The sequence below is a fragment of the Geotrypetes seraphini genome, chromosome 13 (assembly GCF_902459505.1).
Source record: "Geotrypetes seraphini chromosome 13, aGeoSer1.1, whole genome shotgun sequence".
NCBI lineage: Eukaryota > Metazoa > Chordata > Amphibia > Gymnophiona > Dermophiidae > Geotrypetes > Geotrypetes seraphini.
The window spans coordinates 51,633,251-51,657,186 of NC_047096.1; the positions used below are offsets into that span (position 1 = coordinate 51,633,251).

General features: G+C 45.6%; 1 protein-coding gene across 5 annotated transcripts in view; it reads left to right on the forward strand.

Moving 5' to 3' along the window:
• KIRREL3 (kirre like nephrin family adhesion molecule 3) overlaps nt 1–23,936 on the forward strand; it is a 1,600,598-nt gene that overhangs the window by 62,439 nt on the left and 1,514,223 nt on the right. Inside the window, exon 1 of one of the 5 annotated variants that reach the window (XM_033917924.1) lies at nt 6,020–6,448. The exons of the other annotated variants lie outside the window; for them this stretch is intronic. The gene's annotated coding sequence lies outside the window, so the exon portion shown is untranslated. Of the gene's footprint in view, nt 1–6,019; nt 6,449–23,936 lie in introns of those variants that run through there. 5 annotated transcript variants of the gene reach the window in all.

A 23,936-nucleotide genomic window follows, 5' to 3' on the forward strand; every position in this document is an offset into this window, starting at 1 on the left:
TTTTAACGGTGCACAGGGTAATAACACAACCGTCTTATGATGTCATCATGTCTAATCAGCGCTGCCTTTCATTGGTCAGCTTCTCTGCAGTTCTGCAAATAGAGGCTGCCAAGCAACCCGAGGCTATTATAGCATAATACTTAGGGGCTAAGAGACCTGATGCAGGCCAATCAGTGCACAGTATTTTCTGAGGCTGTTTTATTCCTGATTCAATGTCTTCAGTGGCTGCATGTTTGAAACAGCCTCTTTTTCACCTTGTTTCAGAGAAAAGACGCTTCAGCTGCTAGTGATAATTTCTGACCAATTTGGCTCAATTGCAGCTGCTTTCTCCCCAAATTACCCTCCTACATGCCTCTGCTTTCAGCAAGATGACAGTGCTCTTCAGGCTTTGCTGGGAAAAGAGTTGCTCTATATAATAAAAGCATTTCGGCAGAGTCAGAGCATCGGTTTTGAAAAGTCCAGAAAATTAATATCAACAAAGTGAGCTTTGAATTAATGGCAGCCTGAAAAAAAAAAATATTCACAGGATAGATAGGAGTCCATATGCAGCAAAGGTAGCTGCAGTTTAAGCTTGGAAAATATTAATTAACGAGGACTATTTCAGAACAGTAGAACATTTCCAAATCTGTCTCTCTGTAATGGCTGCTTAAATGGACATGCTCCGGTTTTGTAATGATGCCGATGCTGCTTTAGGTCATAAAAGAATCTGCTCGTTGTCTGTTTTGTTCACGTTCCCTTTTTGTCTTATCTCCTAGTACATTCAGTGATTTTATTTTGTCAGGTCACCGAGCTGGCATCTTTTTGAGCTTGCATCCTTTCCCTCACTGTTTCTGGTGAAGAAGGCACTGTGGGTTGATGATGATGATGCTTCTGTTGTCTTTGACCTGGTTCTTTGTATGAAATTTAACTCTGGCGTTCCCTTTGTGTTGCAAGACTATTTCTTTAGGTTATAAACATGCTAGCAATCAGGAGTACCATTTTGGATGATGCTCAAAACTCTGGCACTGTATGGAACACCACCGGGAAATGCTGCAAGAACAGCACAGCAAAATGACTTCCCAGTGCTTGACGCCAATAGCATTGGGTCTCGAAGCTGCAGCCCAGTGCTTCTGGTATGATGTTTAAAGGAGTCACAGTGCATTCCACCTACACCTGTGATAACACTCCTTACGCCTCAAAGGACCCCCTTCCATCATCAGGGGCGGTCCTATAAAGAGGCCAACTGAGGTGGCATCCTCAGGTGTCTCTATTGAAAGAGCGGCATCTTGCTGCCGGCCCTCTCTGCCACTCCCCTTCCTGGCATCCACCCTTCTCTCCACAATTGGCATTTTTCCCATTCTACCCCCCCTAACCCTCCCGGCTACCACATTTACCTTTAGTTTTTTGTAAAAGTCGCCAGGTGGCGGTGGCGATTCCCTGCCACCAGTCCCTGCGTCTTCTCTCCATTGTGGCCCGCCCTCTCTGACAACTTCTTGTTTCTGCTGGGGTGGGTTGCAGTGGAGAGAAAATGCAGGGACCGGTGGCAGGGAATTGCTACCACTGCCCAATGACTTACAGAAAACTAAAGGCATGTGTAACACACACAGCATCTGTGCCCATTAAAAACAAAGAAATGTTGGAGAGGTAAGCGACTGATCTTGACTAGTCGCTTTTTCTTTTTTTTTGAATTGCTAAAAGCAATCCCTTTTTTAGTGCATTGGGAAGCTATGTTAGAGCATCAATTGCTCTACTAGTTTACATGACATTTCAATATTAATGAGCTTATTTGCATGGTTGGATCAGTGAATGAGCGATCAGTGAGCCGTTTTCTGCATTGGGTCGGCAAATGCAATCATTGCTAAAGCTGTTAAAACAGGTTTAGCGACGATCGCTGGCTTTAGTGCTTCTGGACCTCAGTGGGTTAAGTTTTAGAACCACTCACCCTTGGTTTCCTGTAATGCCACATGCCTCTAGTTCCTAATCATCTTTAAATGCACACTGACTAGGCACAGGGGTTCTGTGTGCAAGACAAGACTTAATTTGTGCTGTAAGGAACAGGGTTATTCTGAGCTCCCATGTAATATTTTAATGGGTTGTTAGGCATTATCAGTGCATCACTTTATCTGGATGTTTTTAATAAGAGAAAATGATTTATGGTATGGTGAAGGTGAGTTGGGACTTTTGCAGAAGACTCTGCAGCCCAAGTGTCATTAACCAGGCAAATTCCTTCCCTTAATAATACTGTATATTAAAAACATACACCAACAACAATTGAAAACTAATCAGAGAGGTATAACTAGCACAGTTGGGACATTTGTTTGGCAGCTGCTCAGAAGGTTGGGTACGAATATCCAGATGTGGCAAATGGAGATTTCAAAGACCAGAAGCTGTACAAACATATGAGACGCCCCCACCCCCAACCCACTCCACTTAAAACATTCACTTGCTATCTAGTGTTAGGGTAAGGTTTACATGATGATTATGGGAACCCTTTACATACGTGGATATGTGGAAGGCCCTGATTTGCTCAGACTCCTCAGGCCCCGTCCCTTGGGAGGGGCCTGAGGAGTTTGAGCAAATCAGGGCCTTCCACATATCCACATATGGCAGATTCAGATTGGTGTTCACATTTCACGGGGCGCTATTGACAGGGCGTAATTGTCTTGCGTGGATTTGTTGATGTGCCCTCAGAAAATATGCGAGGCATGGTCTGGGTGTGTTTTGGGTTGGAAAAGAGGGGGGGGGGACTAAGGACTAGAGTCTTTAAATAGAAAAAAATCTTCTCAGCGTGTGCTTTTCTATAAATGGTGCTCTGAGTTGCACACTTCTTATCAGTGGCGTAGTGAGGAAGGTTGGTGCCCGGACTGTGGAACCTGGCATTGTTGCGCTGTGCACCCCTACTTTTCCCCCACCGCTTGAGCACCCCCACCCCCTGCGCACCTCTTGAAATGTTCACCAGTGTGAGTAGCATCTTCCACCTGATGCTTCCACCAGCTTTGGCTCCTTTTTGACATCACGTTCTGGTCCACAATCAGGAAGTGACATCAGAAGGGAGCCGAGGCCAGCATGAGCAGTAAGTGGAAAATGCTGCTCATGCCAGCAAACGTTTCAAGAGGTACCTGGGGAGATGGAGAGGAGGAGAAGCGCTGTCCCCCCTCCACAAAGATGGCACCCCGGGTGATCCACTCTAGACCGCTCCACTACCACCACTGCTCCTTATAGAATAAGTCTTTAATCCAATTTTCAAGCCAAACTTTAGGGGTGAGAATTTACACCAACTGAAATCAGGTGTAAATCCTGGCACATGAGTTAGGCACCCATCCCAGTATTCAATAATTCTACGCTCATCTTTAGTGAACACCCATGCCCCACCCATGACCTCATTCCCTTTTGAATTGCATGATATAAAATTTGTACATTGATGTTGATAGAATAGCACTTAGCAAGATAGTTTGTAGCTTATTTAGTTATAGCCCCCCTTTAGCAAGGTGGGTTACAGTAATACATTCACAGTAAGTATTACAAAACCTCCATAAATACAGACACACAAATTTCATCCACATATCATACAAAACAAGCAGATAAGTGCTCAGCATCCATATTTCATTTCACAAAAGCGATGTCACTTCAAAAGCTTCTTAAAAACAGTTACATCCTTTTGCTTTCTAATGTAAAAGGGAATATGATTCCAAGCGTCCGGACCAGCACAAGAAAACGCTCCCACTCTAGTTGCATGTAACCTTGCCTGCTTAAGAGTAGGAACAGCCAGTACAATCTTACATAGAAATTGGATGCATGATCAAATTTCCTAGCACCAAACAGAGCTCGAATTATCAAGTTTTAAGTAACTTGTAAAGTGTGAATCACATTCTTAGGAACGCCTAACACCACCAAGTTACAGTAATCCAACTGGACAGTACGACTGATTGAAGGACATACTTACAATTGGCCCCAGACAAGTAAGATTTGAGATTGCTCAACAATCTCAACTTAAAATAAATCTTTTTCACCATCGCCTGAATGTGAGACTGAAAGGACAAATGGGAATCCAATATCACTCTAAGATATTTGGCCTCAGCTGAGAAGTGGATAGTTGTTCCTAGGACTTGCACAGTCAGGAATATTTGTATTCACAGCCCTTGACAAGAACATCACTTTTGTCTTTGAGACATTCAACAAAAGCCTATTTCTATCCATCCACCTTTTCACCTCAAAATCACTGTTTCTAATTTCCCAAAAGATTATAGCAGAGATTCCCCAATTGGAAACAACAGTTGGACATCATTTGCGTACAATCTACATGAGATCTCTATATGCCATCGTAATTGACACAATGGACACATGTACAGTATATATTGAACGGCGCTGCAGAGAGGACAGATCCCTGAGGGAAACCAGTTTTTACATCCCTAAGGGCTGACTAAGATGCAAACACAAATCCAAAATGTTGCCAATTGACACCAATAATTGAGAGTTAGTAACTAATTTGGTGCTAATTGACTCATGTGCAGCTCAGGATAGTGCACAATGTTTTGCATGGCATAAACAACTTCCCTTGGGTTTAGCCTCCCATCTGTTTATCCCAACACACTCTGTACCATCCATTTTGTCCCCATCTAATATCTGCATTTGACACCTCAGCTACAGGATAAGTTGTATTATAGAAAAGCATTCGTATCATATCTGTGTTATTTGAATGTTCTGATTTGTGCTTATTAGATGCTTCGAAGTATATTGTCTCCCTTTTAGTATGTATTATAACTCTCTTATTTGAATTTTCTGTGCTTTTAATAAGTACAATAAAACCTTGGTTTGCGAGCATAATTCGTTCCAGAAACATGCTTGTAATTCAAAGAACTCGTATATCAAAGCGAATTTCCCCAATAAGAAATAATGGAAACTCAGACGATTTGTTCCACAACCCAAAAACTTTTAATACAAAAGACTGTATGGGCGGGGGCGGGGGGAGGGGGACAGGGTGCAGAGCCTGGCAGGGAGTGAGGGGGGCTGGCTGCAGAGCCTGGTATTTATTAGTACACAGTTTGGTTCAGAATGGGGTTTTTTTTTTCTTGTTTTCCTCCTCTAAATCTAGGGTGCGTCTTATAGTGTGAAAATACGGTAGCTCTTTGGACAGACTTTTGATGATCATTGTGACTAAATAATAAGGTTGACTGGGAGGATGTGATGGCGTTCTTAGACTGGGGATTCTCCAAACCCCCTGAAGGCCTTGACTACTGATCTGAATTTGATTGGCTCAGCAGCATCTGCCTGTTGCTTGCTTGACCAATCAAATTCATAGCAGTGCCTCAGGGCCTTTAGGAGATGGGGTGAATCCCCTGAAGGCCCTGACCACAGGCCACTATGTAGCACTTTAAATCCACTCAGCAACACAGAAAAATTAGAAACCGTCCTTTCTTGTCATAGACACCTAGGTCTAACCTTACAGACCTTGGACTGTAATTTTTTTTTCCTCTGGATGCTGCTGGCATGGCTCACCTAAGGAGAATTTGAAAATGGTAATGCTCATAACATTTTCTAACATGACTACTCATTTGACATGAAGCAATAAAGTCAGTCTGTTGATTAAAAAAAAGCTCGCATATAAACCAGGCATGTTAAAGATAATACTGTGGAGTTTTCCACTAATGCTTTCTCATGATTTGCATTTTTATTACTTTTTATGAACCTGAAAAATTAGGCCTGATTGTTACACACATAGCAAATCATCAAGGCAAACACTGATTACATGCAAAGCATTTCCATTTCCTCCTCAGGTGGTTTGCATCCCTCTCTCTAGCTAGGAAAGAGGCTTCATCACTTAATAAAAAATCTCAACAAATTAGTCGAATGAGAGATCTCTCTCTTTCATTATTTGAAACCCCAGTAGTTAGAAGGGTTAAAAATATGATGTCAAAAGAGAATCGATTCAGGTATAACTAGGACTTCTGATCCTAGATGTTTGTTTTTTAGACAATAAGTTGCTTTCCCAGAGTCTGAAAAATAGGGGTTCATCAGTGTATTCCTGTTTATATACTATCTATATAATAAAACCGTAAGCGGCGCATGCGCAGTCTTATCAGCGTGCTTCCGTAATCCGTATGTCCGTGGCCGCCAAGACTGCAGCATGCCCCGCTCTTTCTACGGCTCCACGCGGCACTTCACTACATTTTCGCCAGAGCGGTTTGCCAAGATAGGGGAAGCTGAACAGCTCACTCCCGCCTCTGCTCGACTTCCTGTTCACAACCACCCCCCCCCCCCAAACAACCGCATAGGAAAAACTCACTCCCTGCTCTCCTGCCACGGCGTTTGCTTCCTCTACTCGGCACGGCGCTTTACCCGGCAGACATTGAATAAAAGGTTGCCTCCCCCTGCCGCTCTGAATACCTGACCGCCTAACTTTAAACCCGCGGCTGCAGCTGCTTTGAAGACCTGGCCTGGACGCCTAACTTTAAAACCACGAGCTAAACAGGTATGTAGTTCTTCCTTTCACCTGAACTCGCCTGCTCCCAGTGGGCCAAGAGAGAGGGGGGAGTGGCTGCCGTGGTGATCTGGCCGACTCCCTGGTGACAGGAGCCGCGGCGGCACCTTTAAAGTGAAAAAATAACTGTGGCAAGGGAGCCGGCCAACTGGCAGTTCAAGTTGGAGCTTCAGTCTGGCCTGCTCCCTGCCGTATTGTATTTTTTAGTTGAAAGAAGCGGCGGTGGCTCCTCTCACGATCCCCGCCTGGGTCAGACTTCCGACGCAGGTGGGGATCATGAGAGGAGCCACCGCCGCGTCTTTCAAATAAAAAAATACAATATGGCAAGGCGGGCAGGGAGCAGGCCAGACCAAAGCTCCAACTTGAACTGCCAGTTGGCCGGCTCCCTTGCCACAGTTATTTTTTCACTTTAAAGGTGCCGCCGCGGCTCCTGTCACCAGGGAGTCGGCCAGATCAACACGGCAGCCACTCCCCCCTCTCTCTTGGCCCACTGGGAGCAGGCGAGTGAAGCCCGGTACTTCCGGGTAGCTAAGGGGCGGAGCGCGGCGCGTGCTCAGGGTCCGGGTGGAGAAGCCGGTGCTACAGCCGCTTGCACACATTAGCACTGGCTAACGCAACCCGGGTAAGGGAGGTCAAGTTTGGGAGGATCGCTCAGACTTGGGACTGGCGTTCACCTTCGCCCAGAGGTTTGTCGGCGGTGGGAGGGTCAGGAGCAGGCCAGATCGAGCAGAGCAACGGCACTAAAAGAAGGGGGAGGGGCCAAACGGAGCAGGCCAGATCGTGGTAAGAGAAGGGAAAGGGGGGTGGGGGAAAATGCTGCTACTGCTATACAGGGACTTGGAGGGGAAGGGAAATACCGCTGCTGCTTCTGCAAAAGAAAGGGGGGGATAGGAGGGAAATGCTGTTGCTGCTGCATAGGTAAGTGGGATGGAAATGCTGCTGCACAGGAAAATGGGGGAAAATGACAGACAGACAGCGGGAGGGAGGGAGACAGAAAGAAAGAAAGACACAGGGGCAGGGAGAGGAACAGAAAGACAGACAGAGAAAGGGGGCCATGGAGAGAGAAAGAGAGTCAGCGGAAGGGAGACAGACAGACATGTATTCTAGCACCCGTTAATGTAACGGGCTTAATGACTAGTATACTATATATATATATATATATCAGGAAAATTCGGACCTCTAGACCTGCCCCCAGGCCTGCCAGTCCCACCCATCCCCTCCCCATCACGCCCCAGTTCTGCCCTGTCATGCCCCCGATCCTGCCCCAGCACCACCTCCAATCCCGCCCCCTGCTGCCTATTCTCGTCATCACGGATGAGACACAATGACATCACGCTTGCGTGACATCATTGTGTCATATCCGCGCATGCCCTCCTGCACGAATTAAAGCTTTTCAAAACCCAGACAGATCCCCGGACATGTCCTCAAAAGGAGAGAATTCTGGACATCTGGTAACCCTATGTATATACAGTATATATTTATAAAATATCTTTTAGGTGGATTTCTCTCAGTAACTCAAAGAAGAGTTTTCCACTGACAATTCCTCCCAGTGCCCCCCTGGCTACAAGACCCCAGCCCCAGGAACAGTTCCTCCTTTCAACGCCTAACAGCAGGCCCCTTCCAGCCCTCGCATGAACCCTATCTTCTGCACTGCATCAGAAATAGCCATCTCAGTCCCTATACCAATCCTCACATTTCTATATTCCCTGCATTAGCAAAAGCCCACCCTAGCCCTTGCACTAGTTCTCTCCACTTCTCCAAGCCCCATGAATAAGCAACAGCACATGTGAACCGCCATATCAGTTCACCATTTGTCCCAGTCCCCAGCATCAGCAACAGTCTCATAAGAACATAACATAAGAACATAAGAAGTGCCTCTGCTGGGTCAGACCAGAGGTCCATCGTGCCTAGCAGTCCGCTTGCGCAGCGGCCCAACAAGTCCAGGACCTGTGTAGTAGTCCTCTATATGTACCCTCTATCCCCTTTTCCTTCAGAAAATTATCCAATTTCTTCTTAAATCCTAATACTGTACTCTGTCCTATCACACCCTCTGGAAGCTCATTCCAGGTGTCCACTACCCGCTGGGTGAAGAAAAACTTCCTAGCATTGGTTTTGAATCTGTCCCCTTTCAGTTTTCCCGAATGTCCTCGCGTTCTTGTAGTTTTCGAAAGTTTGAAGAATCTGTCCCTCTCCACTTTCTCTATGCCCTTCATGATCTTATAAGCCTCTATCATATCCCCTCTAATTCTCCTCTTCTCCAGGGAAAAGAGCCCCAGTTTCTCCAGTCTCTCCTCAGTGTATGAAAGGTTTTCCATACCATTTATCAAACTGTCGCTCTTCTCTGAACCCTCTCGAGTATCGCTATATCCTTCTTAAGGTACGGCGACAAGTATCGGACACAGTACTCCAGATGCGGACACACCATCACACGATACAATGGCAGGATAACTTATTTTATTCTGGTTGTAATACCCTTCTTGATTATACCCAGCATTCTATTCGCTCTCTTAGCGGCCGCTGCGCACTGTGCTGACGGCTTCATTGTCTTGTCCACTATTACCCCCATGTCCCGTCCTTGGGTACTCTCAGTTAATAACATCCCTCCCATTGTTTAGCTGTACCTTGGGTTTCTGCTTTCCACATGCAATACTTTACATTTCTCTACATTGAACTTCATCTGCCATCTTGTCGCCCATTCCCCTAGCATGTTCAGGTCCCTTTGTAATTCTTCGCAGTCCTCTTTAGTCCGAGCAGCACTAAATAGTTTGGTGTTGTCTGCAAATTTTATTATTTCACACTTCGTCCCTGTTTCTATATCATTTATAAATATATTGAATAGCAGCGGTCCGAGCACCGACCCCTGCGGAACACCACTCGTGACCCTCCTCCAGTCCGATTAGTGGCCTTTCACTCCTACCCTCTGCTTCCTCCCCGCCAACCATTTTCTGATCCATCTGTGTACGTCTCCTTCCACCCCATTATTCTTCAGTTTCCGAAGTAGGCGTTCATGGGGTACCTTGTCAAAGGCTTTCTGGAAATCTAAATATATGATGTCTATGGGGTCCCCTTTGTCCATCCGTTTGTTAATTCCTTCAAATTAGTGCAGTAAGTTCGTTAGGCACGATCTCCCCTTGCAGAAGCCATGTTGGCTTGTGGTTAGAAGTTTATTTCTTTCAAAATGCTCATCGATGCTGTCTTTTTATCAGTGCTTCTGCCATTTCCCCGGAACCGAGGTCAGACTCACCGGTCTGTAGTTCCCCGGGTCACCTCTCGATCCCTTTTTAAGGATGGGCGTAACATTGGCTATCTTCCAATCCTCCGGGATCACGCCTGTTTTCAGGGATAGATTGCAAACTTGCTGTAGTAGTTCCGCTATTTCTTCCTTTAGTTCTTTCAGAGCCACTGGGTGGATTCCGTCTGGGCCTGGCGATTTGTCAGTTTTTAATTTTTCAAACTGCCTGCGTGTGTCTTCAAGGCTTACTTCCATGGATGTTAGTTTATCTGTTTGGGCTCCTTTTTAAGATTTGCTCAGGTTCCGGTATGTTGGATGTTTCCTCTTTTGTAAGTACAGACGAAAAGAAAATGTTTAGTCTTTCCGCCATTTCTTTCTCCTCCTTCACCACTCCCTTCCTGTCTCCATCATCCAGCGGTCCCACCTCCTCCCTTGCCGGCTGCTTCCCTTTAACATATCTGAAGAACGGTTTGAAATTTCGTGCTTCCTTGGCTAGCCTTTCTTCATATTCTCTTTTGGCTTTTCTAACCACATGGTGACATTCTTTTTGATACTTCCTGTGCTCTTTCCAGTTCTCCTCAGTTTTGCCCTTTTTCCATTTCTTGAATGAGCTCTTCTTATCACCTATCGCTTTCTTCACTTCTTTGGTTATCCACGCCGGGACTTTTGTTAGTTTCTTTTTGCACCCTTTTCTGAATCTTGGTATATGTAGATTTTGCGCATTGATCACCATGTCCTTGAATAAAGACCAGGCTTGCTCTACAGTTTGCCATTTCTTGGAGGTGTTCCTAAGTTTCTTCCTTACTATTACTTTCATTGTTTTGTAGTTTCCTTTCTTGAAGTTAAAAGTTGTTGCTATGGTTCTCTTTCAACTTTGAACTTCAACTTCAACTTTGAACTTGATCATATTGTGATCACTGTTTCCCAACGGTCCCACTACTTCCACTTCCTTCGCAGGTCCTCTTAGCTCATTTAGGATTAGATCCAGAGTGGCATTCCCTCTCGTCGGTTCTCTAACAAGTTGATCCATGAAGCAATCCTGTATGGCCTTCAGGAATCCGGTCTCTCTGGCGCATTTTGAGCTTCCAAGACTCCAGTTGCGTCAGAGGAGAAGCTTCCACCCACAAACACACATGACTGCATGTAGGCTCTGGTGGCTTTCAACAAGTTTCTCTAAACTAAAAATGTGCCACAAAGGTAAGGGGGGCGTAGGGAGATGCTCGGACCACGCGAGGGGTGCCGAAGGGCAGTGAGGTGGTGAGAGGGAAGGGTGGTGGTGAAAAGGAAAGGAACAGACCCTGAAGGGGGATGGAGAGGAACTGACGCTGAAAGGAAATGGAGAGCAGAGAGTGGGGAGAAGACCCTGAAGGGAAATGGGGAACAGAGAGTGAGGAGAAAACGCTGAAGGGAAATGGGGAAGACAGAGTGGGGAGAAGACACTGAAGAGAAATGGGGAAGACAGAGTGGGGAAAAGACGCTGAAGGGAAATGGGGAACAGAGAGTGGGGAGAAGACGCTGAAGGGAAATGGGGAACAGAGAGTGAGGAGAAGACGCTGAAGGGAAATGGGGAACAGAGAGTGGGGAGAAGACGCTGAAGAGAAATGGGGAAAAGATACTGAAGGGAAGTGGGAAACTGAGAGTGGGGAAAAGATGCTGAAGGGAAATGGGGAACAGAGAGTGGGGAGAAGACGCTGAAGGGCCAGACTATGGGGGAGCGGAGGGAAGAAGATGTGTGCCAGACCAATTGGAGGGGGCTGAAGAGAGAGGCACAGTAACAGAACAAATGGAAGACGCAGAGAGAAGACAGACAGTGGATGGAAGGAATTAAATGAGAAGATGAGGAAAGCAGAAACCAGACAACAAAGGTAGAAAAAAAAAAATTATATTTATTTTCTTTTTTTTTGCTTTAGGATAAAGTAGTATATTAGTTGTGTTGATAAAAATTTATAAACAAAGCCCTGCCAGCTGAACATCTTTCTCTAGTTCAGCAGCCAGAACTTTGATTTATAAGGAAGGAATAAGATAAATATTGCAATACTGAGGCTTGTATGAATGCTATGGGGATAGTGGTCACGGGGATGGGGCGGTGACAGGGATGGTGGTCACGGGAATGGGGCGGTGCCGGGGACAAATTTTTTCCCCCATGTCATTCTCTAATATAGAGGATGGAACTCCTTTCATATGAGGAAAAACTAAAGAGGTTGAGGCTCTTCAGCTTGGAAAAGAGACGGTTGGTGCGGGTGGGTAGGGGTTAATTAGATTGAGGTCTACAAAATCCTGAGTGGTGTAGAATGGATCAGTGAATTGATTTCTCACTCTTTCAAAAAAGTACAAAAACCAGGAGACACGCAATGAAGGTATATGGAAATACTTTTTAAAAAAAATATAAGGAAAAATTCTCTCACTCAAAGAATAGTTAAACTGTATCAACAGTTAGCATAGCTATGTTTAAGAAAGGTTTGGATAAGGGCCTGAAGGAAAAGTCTATAATCTGCTATTGAGATGGACATGGGGAAAGCCACTACTTACCCTGGATCAATAGCATAGAATGTTGCTACTATTTGGGTTTCTGCCAGGTACTTGTGACCTAGAGTGAATGAATCCATTGTGACATCACTGATGAGGTTGACTCCTAGGCATTGGTGGAATGATGCATTATGACAGTGGTTCCAAAACCTGTCCTGGGGGACCCCCAGCCAGTCAGGTTTTCAAGATATCCCTAATGAATATGCATGAGAGAGATTTGCATATAATGGAAGTGACAGGTATGCAAATCTCTCTCATGCATATTCATTAGGGGTATCTTGAAAACCTGACTGGCTGGGGGTCCCCCAGGACAGGTTTGGGAACCACTGCATTATGACATCACAATTTCAGCTCTGGAATGTTGCTACTATTTGGGTTTCTGCCAGGTACTTGTGGCCTGGATTGGCCACTGTGGAAATAGGAAACTGGAATAGATGGACCATGGTCTGATGTAGTATAATTTTTCTTATGTTTCTATGTTATAATTATTTATTGCCTATGTCCAGAATATACTTGTTGTAAACTGCCATGAGTGAATTTCTTGAAATAGGCAGTAAATAAATCCTAATAGATAAAATCTTGACTAGATTATTGTTACTCCATTTATATGGGGGTTACTTGAAACAGAAATATGACAGTTATAAAATAACCAGCACACTGTGGCTTAGGTGCAGGGTCAAATTCAAGGTTTTGTTCTTGGATTTTAAGACAAGGCATAGGACGATCATAGTTGTAGGATAATTTGATTTCACATGTCCTTGATTGTACCTTTCTCTCTATGAAGGAGGAATTCGGATGACTTTATACTACTTATTTTATCCTGTCTATTGTTGGCTTTTAGAAAGCTGTAGTAGAAGTTTCTACCGTGGGCTGGCAAGGTAAATGCTCCGACGTTCATAGAATTCCTATGAGTATTGGAGCATTTACCTTTCCGGGGCATGGTAGAAACCTCTACCATGGCATTGTAAAAGGAGCCCTATATATCTCAACTTCACTTGCCCCCTTGACTACCTAGTAAGATGTTTCTTTTCTATGTTATTTGAATGTTCTAATGTGTGCCTTTTAAGGTGTTTCATTTGTAGTGTGCTGAGACTGCGAATATGAATATTTTTTTCCATGCTGCCTATTATAGTATCATTTGTATTCTGCTGACATTTATCATATTTATGTTCTTTGATTGTTTTATACTGCTGTGAAATGCTTATATTTCTGATACTGTATCATTTGGCATCTACAGCTTTGTTATTGATTGCATTTAAGCTTATATTTGGCCATTTTATGTTGTTATGCAGTTAACAAAATTGTAAACTTTACGTCAAGTTGTACTTGATGTGTATTGCCTGCAATTAATCATGTCATACAGGTGGGTAATAAATCCTAATAATTCAATAAATAAGCATCCCTTCACAAAAAGAGTTTCTACTACAAAACACTAAGGCCATAGCCTTGCCTGCAATGATTCATGTATTATTATTACTGTTATTTTTAAAGCACTACTCTAGTACTCTCGGTATGAGCATTTTATAGACGCACATCAAAGCTAGTTCCTGCTTCTTGAAGCACATGGACTACAGAGGTCATTTCAGAAGGCTTGCATGGCATTTACAATTTGCAAATAGTGACATTTATATATGCAAATGGCCTGTGCTTGTAGATAGCTATTTTAAAGAGCTGCTATTTACACATGTAGACCTGAAACATGCGCATTTTCTTTGCATATTATAGTAACAAGCTAGGGAATTCTATAAATAGCGACAAAAGTGAGGCACTAATTCTGCACCCAGCTTTCAACGAGAAAACATGTTCTAACAGAAGCAAGACACTCAGTGGCATAGCCGGGGGTGAGCGGCACCTGGGGTGGTGACGCCCCCTCCCGCCTCTTTTCTGCCCCCCCTGTGCACATGTGCACCCCCTTCCCCATATTTTTTTATCTTCGGCGTGATATATATAATTTATTAATATAGGATATTTGACTGCTACTAGCTGAATTAGATGCAGGTATTCAGCTTAGGTCCATAGTTGGGTATTCCGCTCAGTATTTAGGATTGAATCACCTGCTGGTTGTTACCCTAGTACTGTTGATATTCAGCAGTGGTACCTGTATAACAACCCAGTTAACTTAGGGCAACTTTTTTTCTGCCCTGAAGTAACCAGATACTAACCGAGTACCAACGTTGAATCTTAACGGTTCTTGAATAGCACCCTGCTCCATCCCTGGACCATACCAGCATTGATTGGAGAGTATCGCATTGGTCAAAAACAATATTCAGCCCGGTCAGCATGGTTTAACTGGGCAGGAGCCTCTTCTCTCCATCAAGTGCTACTGAATGTTGATCTCATTGTTTTTCTGCTGTCCCTCATGGAGAGTGTTATGAGTAATTTGGTGGGTTGTAAATTTTTTCAATAGATGAGAAAGGCATTAGTGGAAAAGTCTGTGGACATGCATTCAGACTCCGATTCTGTAAAATGCACCTAAAAAATAGGCACTATGGAACGCAGCGCATAGTTAATGTCAATCTTCAGATAGGCACCGTTTATAGAATCACACCTAACAGCGCCTAAATTGGACTTAGGCACTGGTAGAAGTCAAAACTTTAGCTGCCCCCTATTTATGCCATGGTTGTCTTGGCCTAAATACTAGTGCCTAAGTCCAGTATAGGAGCCTACATGGAAGACATGTCCAAGATCCATCCTTGACCCACCCTTGACCAAACTCACTCTCTGGTAGGCGCCTTGGGTTACACGCTGTACCTGAGATCAGTAGGCTGTACCGATTTAGGCACCTAGCTTAAATTAAAATTAATTTCTAGTTTATTAAGCTTCTTAGTGCTGAATAAGCTAATTAAATAATTGAGTTAGGTGTCTAATTTGGCTAGGCACACCAACGTAGGTGCCTAATTTTAGGCATTTTTTAATAGAATCTGGAGTTCATTGATATGCATTCAGTATGTTTCGGTGCCTAAGAAAATGTACACACAAAGTGAATTGTATATACATAGGGCCAGGTGGTGACTACAAAAACTGTGCCGGTCACGTGTCAATCACATTAGGCACCATTTACAGAATTGCGGCTACTAGCACCTAAGAAAAAACTTAGGTTCCAGTAATGTAGGCCAGAGTTTTAAAGGCTTGCATTTCCGATGCCTAGGTTTGATGAAGAATCACACATAGCAGTGCCTAAGGTTATTTCTGCCCCCCCTAACCACGCCTACTTTGACCTTAGACTAAGCCATGCTTAGATGCGAATGGTGCATACTTTTTTTTTAACAAGCTTGTAATCAGTTTTTAACAGTATGGTCAATTACTGTGCCAATTAAAACCAATTCAAAAATTAAGTCAGGTGGCAGTGGGTGCCTACCGTCACCTAACTTATGGTACCGTTTCTAGAATCTGGGCCTTAACCCTTGCAGATCTATGTGTGCAAAAAAGTTTTGGGGGGGGTCCCTTTACAAAGATGCAGTGAGCACTTCCACATGCTTGCTACAGTGTTAAGGGTCTTACTGTGGCCCATGCTAAGGTGTTCCATGGTAATTCTGAAATGAATGCTTACACAGGATTTTGATTTTTTTGTCAAAGCAAGTCTGGAGGATGGAGAGTGCTCATGGCTCTGTTAATCAGCTAGGATTTCAACATTTCCGCACAGTACCTGATCAGCACATGAGGTCTTACCACCTAAAAAGTATGTGGTGGTAAGGGTCTGTGTGCTAATCACTATTAATACTGAAAATAAAAATTGTCCATTTTCCAACTACAGGAAAAGTGACTTTTACACATGGAAAAGACCCATGTGAAGGCATGCTAAATTCACTTCATTCAGCAGCTTTATTAAAGTAAATATGTGAAACAAATCAATACGCTGGCCAAAATCAGAAAAAATTCAGGAAAATACAAAATCTTAGGGCTTATTTTACAAAGGTGCACTAGCGTTTTTAACGCACGCAGATTAGCGTGCGCTAGCCAAAAATCTACCACCTGCTCAGAAGGAGGCGGTAGCGGCCTGTGCGCGCTGCAATTTAGTGCGCGCTATTCCACGCATTACGGCCCTAGTGCGCCTGTGTAAAAGGAGCCCTTAGTCTTTACTCGTCAAGGTTATTTACCCTCAAGTCCAGCCTCAAGTCCAACATCAGTAGGTTACTGATCTCCTACTTTCCTGCTCACACCATTTGCTCTTCCAGTGAACAAATGCCTCCCTCCTCCTTATATCTTACAAACTTTTGTTTCATTTTTATTTTGCTGGGTTTGTCATATTTCTTTTTATTTGTTTGTTTCTTTTTTTCCTACCTGATATCATTTCTATTTATCTTTAGAGATCTACAATGTAACCACTCTGCTTCACTTTCCCTTGTTCTCTACATTTCTCTGGGGCTTCTTCTTCCTTCTCATCTTCCTTTTTATCTTTGAATATATGAATAATGTTCTTTTTCTCTTAGGCGCTTTAGTTTAGGTTGTGAGCCCATTCGGGACAGAGAGTGAAGTCCAAAGTGTCTAAGTTAGGGCCCAAAGTGATGAACTGGATTAGAAACTGGTTGACAGACAGACGCCAGAGGGTAATGGTAAATGGAATTTGCTCATAGGAGGGTCAAGTGAGTAGTGGAGTGCCTCAAGGCTCGGTGCTGGGACAGATTCTGTTCAATATGTTTGTGAGCGATATTGCTGAAGGGTTAGAAGGTAAAGTTAACTTTTTTTGCAGATGATAACAAGATTTGTAAGAGTGGACACCCCGGGGGGAGTGGAAAACATGAAAAAGGGTCTGCAAAAGTCAGAAGAATGATCTAGCATCTGGCAACTAAAATTCAATGCGAAGAAGTGCAGTGATGCATATGGGGAGTAGAAATCTGAGGGAACCATATGTGCTGGGAGGTGAGAGGCTGATAAGCACAGATGGAGAGAGGGACTAGAGAATGACACGGGGAAAAAATTTGTCCCTGTCCCTGTCCCCTTGAACTTGTCCCCATCCCATCCATCCCCATGAACTCAGTCCCTGTCACCGCCCATCCCCGCTAGCTTGTCCCCATCCCATCCCCGTGAGCTTGATCCCCGCAAACCATATGATCCCATCCACACAAGCCTCAAATAGTTTTATACTGAACTTATTTTATTAAAGTATAAAAGGAAACAATATTCTGTACAATTGTCATTTTATAAATCAAAGTTTTGGCTGCTGTACTAGACAAAGAGATGTTCAGCTGGCAGGGCTTTGTTTATAAATGTGTATCAACACAACTAATATACTACTTTATCCTAAAGCAAAATAAAAAAAAGAAAATAAATATAATTTTTTTTTCTACCTTTGTCTTCTGGTTTCTGCTTTCCTCATCTCTTCCATATGCTCTGTTACTGTGCCTCTCCCTTCCATCTCTCTCTCCCCACCCCTCCATTGGTCTGGCACCCATCTTCTTCTCTCTGCTCCCCCATAGTCTGGCATCTCTCTCTTGCCCATTTCCCTTCAGCGTCTTCTCCCCCACTCTCTCTTGCCCATTTCCCTTCAGCGTTCTCTCCCCACTCTCTCCACCCATTTCCCTTTAGTGTCTTCTCCCAACTCTCTTCACCCCATTTCCCTTTAGTGTCTTCTCCCCACTCTCTCCACCCCATTTCCCTTTAGCGTCTTTTCCTCACTCCACCCCATTTTCCTTCAACATCTTCTCCCCACTCTCTCTTTCCCATTTTCCTTCAGCGTCTGTTCCTCTCACCCCCCTCTCTTCACTTGTCTATGTTTGATTTTTGAATTTAACCTTAGAAAAACAAATCTTTTTTGCCTTAAAGATCCCTATTATTACAGGCAGGCTTCTTTTTAGTCCTAATTCTCCTAGGCACAGGTTGCTCAAAAGATATCAAACTTCTGACAGGGACAGGTTTGCACTGGGCACAGCTTTCCAGCCTAACCTTTTTGCCCTGCCTCTTCTGACTCCACTTCATTGTCTGAGCAGTAGTCAGCTAGATCTATTAATTGGCTGACCACTTGGTCAGCTCTCCTACACCTAGGTTCAGTATGTTTTCTCCTGATCCTTGGGGCAAAACCCAGTACGGATTCGGGTTTGCTATGGGCAAAAGCCGAAACGGACTTAGGTTTGTCACACCCCGTATCCACGACTTTTTCTCACACTGTTTCGACAGGTTATCCGCGGCTACCCGCGGGTAACAGCCACCATGTCAATCTCTAAGAGGGACCTTGGGGTGATTGTTTCTAAGGATCTAAAAGCATCTAAACAGTGTGATAAGGCAGTGGCTGCAGCAGAAGGATGCTAGGCTGTATAGAAAGAGGAGTAACCAGCAGAAGAAGGGAGGTGTTAATGCCCCTGTATAGGTAATTGGTGAGGCCACACTTGGAGTATTGTGTTCAGTTTTGGAGGCCTATCTGGCGAAGGATATAAAAACACTTGAAGCGACGAAAATGGTAAGAAGTTTGAACCAAAAAAAGTATGAGAAGAGACTGGAGACCTAAATGTGTATACTCTGGAGGAGAGGAGGGACAGAGGAGATATGATACAGACGTTTAAATACTTGAAAGGCATTAATATAGAACCAAATCTTTTCCAGAGAAGAAAAAATGGTAAAACTAGAGGGCATAATTTGAGGTTACAGAGAGGAAGACTTAGGAGCAATGTTAGGAAATTCTTCTTCACGGAGAGGGAAGTGGTGGAGAGGAAAATGGTGATGGAATGCAAAAAAGCATGGGATAAAAACAGAGCATCTCTAATTAGAAAATAAAGGATGTAAAGTAAAGAATTAAGGCCGGTATTGGACAGACCTTCACTGTCTGTGTCCCATATATTGTGATTCGGTGTAGGATGGGCTGGGGTGGGCATCAATGTGAAGTCCACTAATATGGAACAGGAGGATGTTGCCAGACTTTACGGTAGATGTCCTGTAAATAACGGGATGGTTGGATAGGCTGCAGTGAGCTTGGACGGTAACTTCAGCATTTGGAACCTAGGACAAAACCAGACTTTACAGTCTACAGCCCAGAAATATCAAAGAAGAGACAAGTTAATCTAATCATGTATTTTTTAATAAGTATAACTTATGGGCAGACTGGATGGATTGTTCAGGTCTTTATCTGCCGCCATTTACTATGTTACTATTTAGTTTTGTAAATCACTTAATACTCATGTACAAGCGGTATATCAAATATAATAAATTCAATACAATACAATCAGCGTTACAATACAACCTTGGCCAAAATGGTAGAACCCTCTCCCTTCCTCTTTGAGATCATCAAATTCTCTTTGAGATCATCAAATTCTCTTTGCATCTTTCAAAACTCTGCTGTTCTCTGTGACTTTTGCTCCACCCCAAACTTGAAATTGTTTGTTTCTACTTCTATAGAATATTTGTTGTATTAGCCGCACAGATGCCTTTTATGGCCCCATTTGCGGTATATCAAGCACTGTAAGTAAATAAATAAAATCAATTGAAGATGTTTTGGCTGTGCTATATCCCCAGAAAATTCTTTTAAAATATATATTTAAAAAAATTCCAACAAGGAACGCATTCATTAAGTCCTATTGCAATCAAAAGTGGTTTATCCCAGGACAAGCAGACAGCATATTCTCCACATGTGGGTGACGTCACTGACCGAGCCCCCTAGCCGACGTTTTCACAAGCAGAAGACCTTCAGGCGTGCGATTGGCCCGCGCATGTGCGCGTGCCCCTCCTGCCTGTCTCCTCAGCGTGTCCTCAGTTCTATGTTTTCCGCTTAGCCAGAAGCACTGCTCCCTTGCTTCGCGCGATATCATTGTCCCTCTAGCACCGCGGCTTGTTTGGTTAGTTCCTGTTGGGTCACTGTGCTCGCGTCTTTCATTTCATTTATTTTCATTTTTTCCAATTTGTATAATTTTGACCGGGATCCCGGTCTTTCTCTAGCTGCCTGGCCTCGTGGGGCCACGGCCGTCTTGTTTTCTTATGTCCCGGCCTCGTTCCTGCTTTAAAAACTGTACTAAGTGCAACTGGGTTATCTCCATCACCGATCCTCATCGTTGGTGTGTGGAGTGCCTGGGTGATGAGCACTGCACTGAGTCGTGTCCCCTTTGTGCAGCTTTGCAACCGCGGGCTCTTTGTCGCAGGGTGGCTAAGATTCTTCAACTCTTTGGCCCCATGGATCCTGTGGGACAGGCCTCGAGCTCGGCCTCGGTGCCCTAGTTGGATACCTCGGCCTCGAAGTTCCCACAGCCTCGAAGGCTCTGGCCTTGGTCCCTCCTGCTACTCCGGCCTCAGGAAAGTCTCCTCTTTCCTCCTCAGGTGTGCCAGCAAAGAAGCCTACCTCGGAGTCTCATTCAGCGCCGTCTCATCGGTGTCTTCGAGATATCACTATAAGCGTGCCTTCTCATGTAGGGAATACTCTTCCTCGAGGTCGCCCCTGAAGGAGCACACTGCTGCACCTCTGACTCACCTACCTATGATCTCGGTGCCTGTGTTCGAGGACATGCTTAAGACTATTATTACCACACAGCTTTCCTTGGTGGTAAGCCAATTAGTCCCGACTTCGGTCTCGACCCAGTCACGATCTGACCAGCCTGAGCGTCCCCTTGTCTTTTGAGACCTCACCCGTAAGACTCGTCGGGTCCCCTGAGTCACCGGTGACCTTTCGGGGGTCCAAGCCAGGGACCCGTTTTTCCCCCGCTACTGCGGTGAGGCTCGCCTCTTCTAAAAGACCCTGGTCTTTCCCGTTCTGTCGGGGCAGGTCTCTGGCTTCGAGGCCATCCAGACACACGCTTGTCCTCAAGTTGGACTCTGGTGTCTGATCCCCATCGAGGCGATTGCCAGCCTCTAAGGGGCCTGCTTCAAAGCCAGTTGGGGAATTCTCCTTTACCCCTTCTTCTCCGGGGCTTTGCCAGAGGATCCCTCAGACCCGGGGTCTTCCCCGGTCCATCTGGCACGGGGCCATTCCTCGACGCTCCCTAGATGCCTTAGTCAAACCTCTTCGGTCTCCTGTTCACGGGACTCTGAGGCTCCGGCTTACTATTCCAGGAAGGTTTTTCCCTCTTTCTCAGCCGCACCCAGATCCCGGTCGGAGTCTCCCCCGGAAGATGAATCTTCTTCTCGGACCTCCTCCTTTTCTAATTTCATCTCTGACATGGGCAGAGCTTTGAACTTGGATTTTCAGTCCGACTCCCACTTTACCCAGGATTACCTGGCGGAAATGAGAGTTGACCGTCCGCCTCATGTGGTGCTTCACCTTCCTTGGCATCAGATTCTCCAGCAGACATTTTTCCGGAACCTGGAGACACCATATGCGGTCATGGCTATTCCCTCCAAGTTGGTGTCCCATTACCGAACAATCCCGGTGAAAGGGTTTGAAAGTGCTCAGCTTTCCCACCAATCCTTGGTGGTTGAGTCTTCCTTGAAGAAGTCTAACCCCTCGAAGGTTTATGCTGCCATCCCCCCAGGCAGAGAGGGCCGTGTGATGGACAAATTTGGTTGCTGCCTTTATCAGAATTCGATGATGGCAAACCGTGCCCTTAACTACAATTTTATATTCATGTCCTACCTCTGGTTCTGTGTGGATGCCCTCCATTCGTTCCGAGAGGTCGTGCCAGAGCCTTGGCATCAGGAGTTTCGTCTCATTGAAGAGACCCTCTCCCAGCTCTGCCTATACATGTTTCAGGCCTCTTACGACGCCTTTGAGTTCTCCTTGAGAGTTACAGCCTTTGTGATCGCCATGTGTCGCCTCGCTTGGCTCCGGATTGTGGCTATGGATCCGGATCTACAGGATCGTCTTGCCAATCTCCCATGTGTGGGTCATGAGCTTTTCGATGATTCCATCGAGGCCGCCACGAAGCGCCTCTCGGACTACAAGCGGTCCTTCGCCTCTCTAGTGAAACCTAAACCGAAGGTTCCTCCGGCTCGACCTTATAAAATTCCTCTCTGGAGGTATCCACAAAAGTCCACCCCTGCCTTCTCTTGGCCTCCTTCGAAACAGCCGCAGCAGCAGCAACGTCAGGCTAAGGCCCAGCCGCCGGCCCCGGCTAAGCCCGGGCCGTCTTTTTGACAATCCCAGTATGAGCCTTGGGGCTCCCTTCCTCATGGGGCCTTCCCCCATCCCCATCGGGGGTCACCTCCATCATTTCTATTCCCAGTGGCAGAGTCTTACCACCGACAGATGGGTGCTGTCTATCATCCGGAATGGGTACTCCCTTCACTTCAGTCAAGTGCCCCCGGACCTTCCTCCAAGAGAGTTTCCTGCTGCTCAATCTCAGCTGCCTTTCCTTCTTCGGGAGGCTCGAGCTCTTCTTCGCCTCCGGGTGGTCAAGGAGGTTCCACTGGTCCAGAGGAACACCGTTTTTTATTCCCGGTACTTTCTGGTACCCAAGAAGATGGGAGATCTGCACCCGATCCTGGACCTCCATGCTCTGAACAAGTTTCTGGTCAGGGAACAGTTCAGAATGCTCACCCTTCCTACGTTGTACCCCCTCCTGTACGAGGGGGACTGGCTGTGCTTGCTAGACCTCAAAGAGGTGTACACGCACATTCCTATACACCTGGCTTCTCGCCGGAATTTGGGATTCCGGGTGGGGAATCTCCATCTCCAGTATCGTGTTCTTCGCTTCAGCCTGGCGGCCTCACTGAGGGTCTTCACGAAGTGTCTCGTGGTGGTAGCTGCAGCCCTGCGTATCCGGGGCCTGCAGGTATTTCCCTACCTCGACGACTGGCTGATCAAAGCGTCATCTCGCCATGAAGTCCTGCGAGCGATGACTCAAACAATCTTGCTCCTTCAGAGCCTCGGCTTCGAGGTGAACTTTCCCAAGTCCCACCTCTACCCATCCCAGTCTCTCGAGTTCATCGGAGCGGTCCTGGACACAGTTTGTCTCCGTTCCTTCTTGCCTTGGCCTCGTCAGGAGGCCCTTGTACGTTTGTGTTGGAGGGTGACCCATCTGTCCTCGGTTCCAGCTCGGCTCATGATGGTCCTCCTTGGTCACATGGCCTCCACAGTTCACGTGACTCCTTTTGCCAGACTTCACCTCCGTATTCCTCAATGGACTTTGGCGTCCCAATGTAACCAGGATCGGGATCCTGTCTCTCGACTCATTGTCGTGACTCCTTTGTTGAAGCAGTCTCTCCGTTGGTGGATGCTCTCCTCCAATCTTTCCAGAGGTTTTCTATTCCATGCTCCTCCTCCTCAAAAGGTCCTCACGACAGACTCTTCATCCTACGCTTGGGGGGCCCATCTGGATGGCCTTCGCACTCAGGTTCTCTAGTCCAGTGCTGATAGACTTTGTCACATCAATCTGCTGGAGCTTTGAGCGATCTTCCTCGCCTTGAAAGCTTTTTGTTACCTGCTTCGTGACCGAGTGGTGCAGGTCTGCACGGACAACCAGGTCGCCATGTATTATATCAACAAACGGGGGTACGGGATCCCTGTCCCTATGCCAGGAGGCGCTACAGCTCTGGGATTGGGCCATCTGCTGCAACATATTCCTTCGTTTGGTCTACATTCAGGGTCAGCAGAATTGTCTGGCGGACAAGTTAAGCCATCTTCTCCACTCCGTAACCCTGTGTCAGGTGTTTGCTTGTCGGAGAACTCCGGATGTCTAGCTGTTTGTGCCCCCCTCAGTTACAAGTTACCCCGCTTCTGCTCCAGGGTTTACACCCCTTTCAGGATCGAAGCAGATGCCTTCCTTGTGGATTGGACGAACGAGTTCCTGTATGCGTTCCCTCCATTCCCTCTGATCTGAAGACTCTCGTCAGGCTCAAGTCTTCGCATGCCACCATGATTCTGATAGC